Genomic DNA, 9627 nt, shown 5'->3' with positions numbered 1-9627 from the left:
TAATGCTCCCTTTAGTCCCAGTTGGTGCGACGAACCGGGACCAAAGGCCAATTTTCGGCAGCCGAAAGGGCGGGAAGCGAAGGCCATTGGTCCCGGTTGGTGGCACCAACTGGGACTAAAGGGGGGCAATGGTCACGGTTGGTGCCACGAACCGTGACCAATGCCCCCTTTAGTCCCGGTTGGTGCCACCAACCGGGACCAATGGCCTTGTGCTGCCCCGCGCCCAAAAGTTTAGTCCCACATCGCTAGCTGAAGGGCGCCGGCACTGGTTTATAAGCGCTGCTGTGCCTCCCCATTCGAGCTCCTCTCTAATGTAGGCTTTCGGGCTTAAACTTGCTACTGCCTGTGGGCCTATTGGGCCTTCTGCGGGCCTGAATCCTGGCCCATGTAGGGTTTCTAGTCGTATTCAGGCCGTGGAGGCCCAGTAGGAGGCATTTTTTTTGGTTTTTTCTTTTTTATTTCTACATTTTTTTGGTTTTTTATTTTTTTATTTCTACTTACAACTAAATACTTACAGTTTTTTAGTGAGTTCTTTTTGCTTTTAGGTCACAAAAATTATAAACTTTCTGTTAGTGCCATTAGTTTTAAATTTTGAATAGTTTAAATTTGAATTTTTAAAAAATTGTGTGAATCACTAGTTTATGAATAACTTTACTATAAAAATAGAATTTTTTTTCTATTTATTTTTTATTTCTACTTACAACTAAATACTTACAGTTTTTTAGTGATTTCTTTTTGCTTTTAGGTCACAAAAATTATAAACTTTCTGTTAGTGCCATTAGTTTTAAATTTTGAATAGTTTAAATTTGAATTTTTAAAAATTTGTGCGAATCACTAGTTTATGCATAACTTTACTATAAAAATATAATTTTTTTTCTATTTATTTTTTATTTATACTTACAATTAAATACTTATAGTTTGATTTTAGGTCACAAAAATTATATTATTTTTGCTATTGAAGAATATTATAGTTTTATTTTAGTTGATCATAACATAATATTTTAATTGATTGCTTTTATTTTCATAAAAGTTTTGTAGTTCATTCTGTTTGCTATTAATTCATTCTTTGAGCTAAATGACTCTGAAATTGGAAAGCATTTCAAAATGAACTCTGAAAAGGTTGAAAGTTGGCATGGTATCATCATTTCACCCACATAGCATGTTCCAGAAAGTAGAGAGGGTTACGACAAAAACTTGATGCACTTCGTGTACAAAATGGACAATCACTTTTGAAGTATCAAAGTTTCGAACCATAAGACATGAAAGCATTTCAAATGAACTCTGAAAAAGTTGAAAGTTGGGATGGTATCATAATTTCACCCACATAGCATGTGCATGTACAAAACGGACAATGGTAGCATGTTCGTCTGTTACAAATTTGGCATGGTATCATCATAATAGTTGCGGGAGAAAGTCTTCACTTTTTCTTCGCTTGTGTCATTTGCTTATTGCGCCGTAACCATGGATAATCTTCATTGTTTATCAGGATGCTTGGGTCAGCCTTGACATTGAAGGGAGAAATTTCATGAAACTTTTCATAATCTTCAGATATGTCTGTCTTGCCGTCCACTCCCAGGATGTCCCTTTTTCCTGAAAGAACTATGTGGCGCTTTGGCTCATCGTATGATGTATTCGCTTCCTTATCTTTTCTTTTTCTCGGTTTGGTAGACATGTCCTTCACATAGATAACTTGTGCCACATCATTGGCTAGGACGAACGGTTCGTCAGTGTACCCAAGATTTTTCAGATCCACTGTTGTCATTCCGTACTGTGGGTCTACCTGTACCCCGCCGCCTAACAGATTGACTTATTTGCACTTAAACAAAGGGACCTTAAAATCAGGTCGGTAGTCAAATTCCCATATGTCCACTATGTAACCATAATATGTGTCCTTTCCGTTCTCGGTTGCTGCATCAAAGCGGACACCGCTGTTTTGGTTAGTGCTCTTTTGATCTTGGGTGATCGTGTAAAATGTATTCCCATTTATGTCGTATCCTTTGTAAGTCAATACAGTCAAAGATGGTCCCCTGGACAACAAGTACAACTCATCACAAACAGTGTTGTCACCTCTGAGACGTGTTTCCAACCAACTGCTGAAAGTCCTGATGTGTTCACATGTAATCCAGTCGTCGCACTGCTCCGGGTGTTTAGAGCGCAGACTGTTCTTGTGTTCATCGACATACGGGGTCACCAAGGTAGAGTTTTGTAGAACTGTGTAGTGTGCTTGAGACCAAGAATATCCGTCCCTGCATATTATTGAGTCTCTTCCAAGAGTGCCTTTTCCAGTCAGTCTCCCCTCATACCGCGATTTAGGGAGACCTATCTTGTTAAGGCCAGGAATGAAGTCAACACAAAACCCGATAACATCCTCTATTTGATGGCCCATGGAGATGCTTCCTTCTGGCCTAGCGCGGTTACGGACATATTTCTTTAGGACTCCCATGAACCTCTCAAAGGGGAACATATTGTGTAGAAATACGGGCCCCAGGATGACAATCTCGTCGACTAGATGAACTAGGACGTGCGTCATGATATTGATGAAGGATGGTGGGAACACCAGCTCGAAACTGACAAGACATTGCGCCACATCACTCCTTAGCCTTGGTACGATTTCTGGATCGATCACCTTCTGAGAGACTGCATTGAGGAATGCACATAGCTTCACAATGGTTAATCGGACGTTTTTCGGTAGAAGCCCCCTCAATGCAACCGGAAGCAGTTGCGTCATAATGACGTGGCAGTCATGAGACTTTAGGTTCTGAAACTTTTTCTCTGGCATATTTATTATTCCCTTTATATTCGACGAGAAGCCAGTCGTGACCTTCATATTGAGCAAGCATTCAAAGAAGATTTCTTTCTCTTCTTTCGTAAGAGCGTAGCTGGCAGGACCTTTATACTGCTTCGTAGGCATGCCGTCTTTTTCGTGCAAACGTTGCAGGTCCTCCCATGCCTCAGGTGTATCTTTTGTCTTCCCATACACGCCCAAGAAGCCTAGCAGGTTCACGCAAAGGTTCTTTGTCACGTGCATCACGTCGATTGAGGAGCGGACCTCTAGGTCTTTCCAGTAGGGTAGGTCCCAAAATATAGATTTCTTCTTCCACATGGGTGTGTGTCCCTCAGCGTCATTCGGAACAGCTAGTCCATCGGGACCCTTTTCAAAGATTACGTAGTGTAAATCATTGACCATAGCAAGCACGTGATCACCGGTGCGCATGGCGGGCTTCTTCCGGTGATCTGCCTCGCCCTTGAAATGCTTGCCTTTCTTTCGACATTGATGGTTGGTCGGAAGAAATCGACGATGGCCCAGGTACACATTCTTCCTGCATTTGTCCAGGTATATACTTTCAGTGTCCTCTAAATAGTGCATGCATGCGTGGTATCCTTTGTTTGTCTGTCCTGAAAGGTTACTGAGAGCGGGACAATCGTTGATGGTCACGAACAGCAATGCCTTAAGGTTAAATTCCTCCTGTCTGTGCTCATCCCACGTACGTACATCATTTCCATTCCACAGCTGTAAAAGTTCTTCAACTAATGGCCTTAGGTACACATCAATTTCGTTGCACATCGGGCACATCGTCTGGTTCCTCTTGATCTTCAGCAGCTTCACCCGTGGCAGCATCATTGGGCACATCGTCTGGTTCCTCTTGATCTTCACCAGCTCCCCCCGTTGCAGCATCACCGTATTCAGGGGGCACATAGTTGTCATCGTACTCTTCTTCTTCGCCGTCTTCCATCATAACCCCTATTTCTCCGTGCCTCGTCCAAACATTATAGTGTGGCATGAAACCCTTGTAAAGCAGGTGGGAGTGAAGGATTTTCCGGTTAGAGTAAGACCTCGTATTCCCACATTCAGTGCATGGATAACACATAAAACCATTCTGCTTGTTTGCCTCAGCCGCATCGAGAAACTCATGCACGCCCTTAATGTACTCGCGGGTGTGTCTGTCACCGTACATCCATTGCCGGTTCATCTGCGTGCATTATATATAATTAAGTGTCCAAATTAATAGAAGTTCATCATCACATTAAAACCAAAGTGCATACATAGTTCTCATCTAACAACATATAGCTCTCCAGAGCATCTAATTAATTAAACCATACATTGAAACTATGTAAAACATTTCAATGCGAAAACAAATGCGATCATAATCGCAACCAAGGTAACAATTGATCCAACGGCATAATGATACCAAGCCTCGGTATGAATGGCATATTTTCTAATCTTTCTAATCTTCAAGCGCATTGCATCCATCTTGATCTTGTGATCATCGACGACATCCGCAACATGCAACTCCAATATCATCTTCTCCTCCTCAATTTTTTTTATTTTTTCCTTCAACAAATTGTTTTCTTCTTCAACTAAATTTAACCTCTCGACAATAGGGTCGGTTGGCATTTCCGATTCACATACATCCTAGATAAATAAAATCTATGTCACGTTGGTCGGCATAATTTTCATAAAAAATAAATGAACCAATAGTTATAAAGATAATATACATACCAAATCCGAATCATAGACAGGACGAGGGCCGACGGGGGCGGATACCAAAACCATCGCACTATATAAGATGCAATAATAAATGTAAGAAAATGATACAAGTATCTATCTAAACATACAAGTAAGAATATTTTTCCTTTCAGAAAGAAGATAAGAACAAGAGGCTCACCACGGTGGTGTCGGTGATGAGATCGGCGCGGGTGATCGACGGCGGTGAAGATGGGGACGGGGCGTGACGGACCGCAAAATCTAGACAAATCTCGAGGAAAATGCAGCTTGGAGGTCGAGCTTCGAGAGGAGAGAGCTTAAGTAGTGTGGCTCGGGCATTCCATCGAACACCTCATGTGCATAGGAGGTGAGCTAGAGCACCACAAAGCCCTCTCCCCCTCGGCCAGAAAAAACAGAGCACTGTGCTCTGCTCTTGCGCGAGGGGGTATATATAGGCACCTCATTGGTCCCGGTTGATGACATGAACCGGGACTAAAGGGAAGCCTTTGGTCCCGGTTCAAGCCACCAACCGGGACCAATGGTGGTGGGCCAGGAGCGAGGCCCATTGGTCCCGGTTCGTCCCACCAACCGGGACCAAAAGGTCCAGACGAACCGGGACCAATGGCCCACGTGGCCCGACCGGCCCCCTGGGCTCACGAACCGGGACCAATGCCCATATTGGTCCCGGTTCTAGACTGAACCAGGACTAATGGGCTGAGCCGGCCTGGACCATAGCCCTGTTTTCTACTAGTGCCCCACTTGGCGCGCCCCCTTCTAGGCTGGCCGCCCCCTCCCCCTTGCTCCTTTATATACGTGGGCAGGGGGGCACCTCTAGACACACAAGTTGATCTTCGTGATCATTCCTTAGTCGTGTGCGGTGCCCCCCTCCACCATATTCCACCTCGGTCATATTGTAGCGGTGCTTAGGCGAAGCCCTGCGACGGTAGAACATCAAAATCATCACCACGCCGTCGTGCTGACGGAACTCCTCCCCGACGCTTTGCTGGATCGGAGCCCGGGGATCGTCATCGAGCTGAACGTGTGCCAAGAACTCGGAGGTGCCGGAGTAACAGTGCTTGGATCGGCCGGATCATGAAGACGTACGACTACATCAACCGCGTTGTCACAACGCTTCCGCTGTTGGTCTACAAGGGTACGTAGATCACACTCTCCCCTCTCGTTGCTATGCATCACCATGATCTTGCGTGTGCGTAGGATTTTTTTTGAAATTACTATGTTCCCCAACAAGAATTGTATTAACTGGAAACATAATACATGTGTGAATACATAGACAAACAGAGTGTCACTAGTATGCCTCTACTTGACTAGCTCGTTAATCAAAGATGGTTATGTTTCCTAACCATGGACAAAGAGTTGTTATTTTATTAACGGGATCACATCATTAGGTGAATGATCTGATTGACATGACCCATTCCATTAGGTTAGCACCCGATCGTTTAGTATGTTGCTATTGCTTTCTTCATGACTTATATATGTTCCTATGACTATGAGATTATGCAACTCCCGTTTGCCGGAGGAACACTTTGTGTGCTACCAAACGTCACAATGTAACTGGGTGATTATAAATGTGCTCTAGAGGTGTCTCCAAAGGTACATGTTGGGTTGGCGTATTTCGAGATTAGGATTTGTCACTCCGGTTGTCGGAGAGGTATCTCTGGGCCCTCTCGGTAATGCACATCACATAAGCCTTGCAAGCATTGCAACTGATGAGTTAGTTGTGAGATGATGTATTACGGAACGAGTAAAGAGACTTGCCGGTAACGAGATTAAACTAGGTATTGAGATACCGACGATCGAATCTCGGACAAGTAACATACCGATGACAAAGGGAACAACGTATGTTGTTATGCGGTCTGACCGATAAAAGATCTTCGTAGAATATGTAGGAGCCAATATGAGCATCCAGGTTCCGCTATTGGTTATTGACCGGAGACATGTCTCGGTCATGTCTACATTGTTCTCGAACCCGTAGGGTCCGCACGCTTAAGGTTTCGATGACAGTTATATTATGAGTTTATGAGTTTTTGATGTACCGAAGGAGTTCGGAGTCCCGGATGGGATCGGGGACATGACGAGGAGTCTCGAAATGGTCGAGACATAAAGATTGATATATTGGAAGCCTATATTTGGATATCGGAAGTGTTCCGGGTGAAATCGGGATTTTACCGGAGTACCGGGAGGTTACCGGAACCCCCCGGGAGGTATATGGGCCTTAGTGGGTCTTAGTGGAAGAGAGGAGAGGTGGCCAGGGCTTGGACGCGCGCCCCTCCCCCCTAGTCCGAATAGGACAAGGAGAAGGGGGCGGCGCCCCCCTTCCTTCTCTCTCTCCTCTTTCCCCCCTCCCGAATCCTATTCCAACTAGGAAAGGGGGGAATCCTACTCCCGGAGGGAGTAGGACTCCTCCTGGCACGCTCTCTCCTGGCCTGCCGCACTCCCCCCTTTGATCCTTTACATACGGAGGCAAGGGGCACCCCTAGAGACACAAGCTGATCCACGTGATCATATTCTTAGCCGTGTGCGGTGCCCCCTTCCACCATAGTCCTCGATAATATTGTAGCGGTGCTTAGGCGAAGCCCTGCGACGGTAGTACATCAAGATCGTCACCATGCCGTCGTGCTGATGGAACTCTTCCCCGACACTTTGCTGGATCGGAGTCCGGGGATCGTCATCGAGCTGAATGTGTGCTAGAACTCGGAGGTGCCGTAGTTTCGGTGCTTGATCGGTCGGGCCGTGAAGACGTACGACTACATCAACCGCGTTGTGCTAATGCTTCCGCTGTCAGTCTACAAAGGTACGTAGATCACTCTCTCCCCTCTCGTTGCTATGCATCATCATGATCTTGCGTGTGCATAGGAATTTTTTTTTTGAAATTACTACGTTCCCCAACAGAGCTTTCTCTAAAACTATCCTTATTTGTGCTTCTGTCTATGGTGATAGTTGATCTAACTCAGCTATGAAGTTGACCACAAACTTATGTGTGTCATCTGGCTTTGGTTTATCCCTCCATGAATTAGTTTTCTTAGAGCATACCAAATTGCCCACATAGTAACTATCATTTTTGTCAACTCCTCATGATTCAACACATCCATCATGGAAAACAAGTAGGCATGTGATGAAGGTTTAGACGTAGCAATCATGTGTTCCAGTAGATCATGGTCAGACTAAAGCCCAAACACATCTCGCCATGTTGCACTCGAGGAGGCTGTGTCTCCAAGAATTTTGTGCCCCGCAAGTAAAACACTCTTCACGGATAGCTTTTTTTAGCAACTAAAACAGTCCTTCACGGATAGCTAATTTCCAAACAAAAGACTTTTTGGTTTGGAAAAACAGAGATATAACAGAAGTGAGGAAAGAGAGGTGGGCCAGCCCAGTTGGAGCCGTGTCCGGTCAGGTCGATGACTGAGTTGGGGTCCGAGTATGTCTAGGGTTTTCGTTCTGTTCCTCTCTCTTCTCTCTATATATAAATCGGGCGAGATCGATCCTCCTCCCCCAATCTATCTAGGACGTGGCTAGCGGGCGCCTGAGCGCTCGATGGTGGGATTGAGCGCTCTTTCAAATATGGAAAGAGCAGCTAATGTGCACGCCGTAGTTCATTAAAAAAGGAATCTTATCTCACGTGCATTTATTTGTGGTTCCAAAACATAAAAAACCTGTAACTTTTGATTTAAGCGTCAAAATTCAATTTCGTTTTCACAGCTGGGTTTCTAACGACGAGATCTTCAAAACTAGATCTCATATAGATAGGTTTCGTCGAACGTTTTTTCGAGCCAACTTTTGGGTACGATTGTGGCAACTTTAGTGATATAGGAAAGCAACTTTATTTTTTTGTCTAGTAGGACTTCCTATTATGTTTGTTTGTGTAAAAAAAGAAAATTACACAAAACATGATGCACCTTTAGTGCTACAGATAAGTAACTTCATTGCACTATGTGTATCAATGAATTTTGCTAACATTATCATGACTTTGCCTATCATGGTTGCTCAATTGCCTACCATGGATATTCAGTTGCCTATCATAGATGCCCAGTTGCCTATAATACTATGAAATTGGCCTACCATTGATGCCCAGTGACCTGCTATTGATAATTAGTTACATACCATTCCTGATTAGTTGTCTAACTTTGCAAATTAGTGACCTACAATATTATGAAGTTGCTTATCATTGTTTTTTTTTCTAAGTTGTCTAAAACACTATGAAGTTGCCTATCAGTCATGCTCAGTTAACTGGCATTACTATTTCAGTTGCCTACAATACATTAATAAGTTGTCTGTCAATGTTGCTAAGTTGCCTATATATGAAACTAAGTTACTTATTACCACACTGAAAAAGTATTATATGCAACTCAGGATAATGTTATCCTACTAACTAGTCATGGCAGGCAACTTGATGTTAGGCTACCTTAAAAAGTAAGTTTCCTATAGTACTATCAACTTGGAGATGAAGCTAGTTATGGTAGAATACTTGTGTTATGCACTCGAGTGCCTCACAAAAAATGTTAGCAACTTCGGGTTGTATTTATACAACTCTAGTGCACTCACCAGACAACTCATGTGTACTTTGACTTGGTATCTAGAAAAAAAAGAAACCACATATGGAAAAGTCTAAGTTCACCATTGATGGGGCTATTGGAGGTAAAACAAGTACAATAAAACCACATATGCACTCGAGTATCACATAAAAGTTAGCAACTTTTGGGGTGTTCTTGTGCGACTCCAGTGCATTCAACAAGCAACTCAAGTGTGTTTCCCATCATTATATATGGAGATTTGAATGATTTTTGTGGGCAACTCATTCCAAAATTATGAACAACTTGTGTAGATTTGTGGGCAACTGTCTAATCCACCCCCTATAAAACTTCTAATCACCCCCTATGCAAATTCTCATATGTCCCGACTTATGCAACTAGTCAACACCCGCAACTTGGCTAGCCAACACCCGTGCGCTCAGCGAGCGGACTCCCCAGAAAAGAAAAAAAAACAAGGCTGTCATACCATCCATCCCCACATAGTTTCGAAATTTGGAATCATGATAGGCAACTTATATCCGACAAAAACTTTTCAACATTATAGGAAACTTAGGTCCCTTGATGGACAATTTCCATAGTATTTTAGGCAATAGG

This window comes from Triticum dicoccoides, chromosome 3A, assembly GCF_002162155.2.
Source record: "Triticum dicoccoides isolate Atlit2015 ecotype Zavitan chromosome 3A, WEW_v2.0, whole genome shotgun sequence".
NCBI classification, from domain to species: domain Eukaryota; kingdom Viridiplantae; phylum Streptophyta; class Magnoliopsida; order Poales; family Poaceae; genus Triticum; species Triticum dicoccoides.
This window is presented reverse-complemented; position numbering follows the sequence as displayed.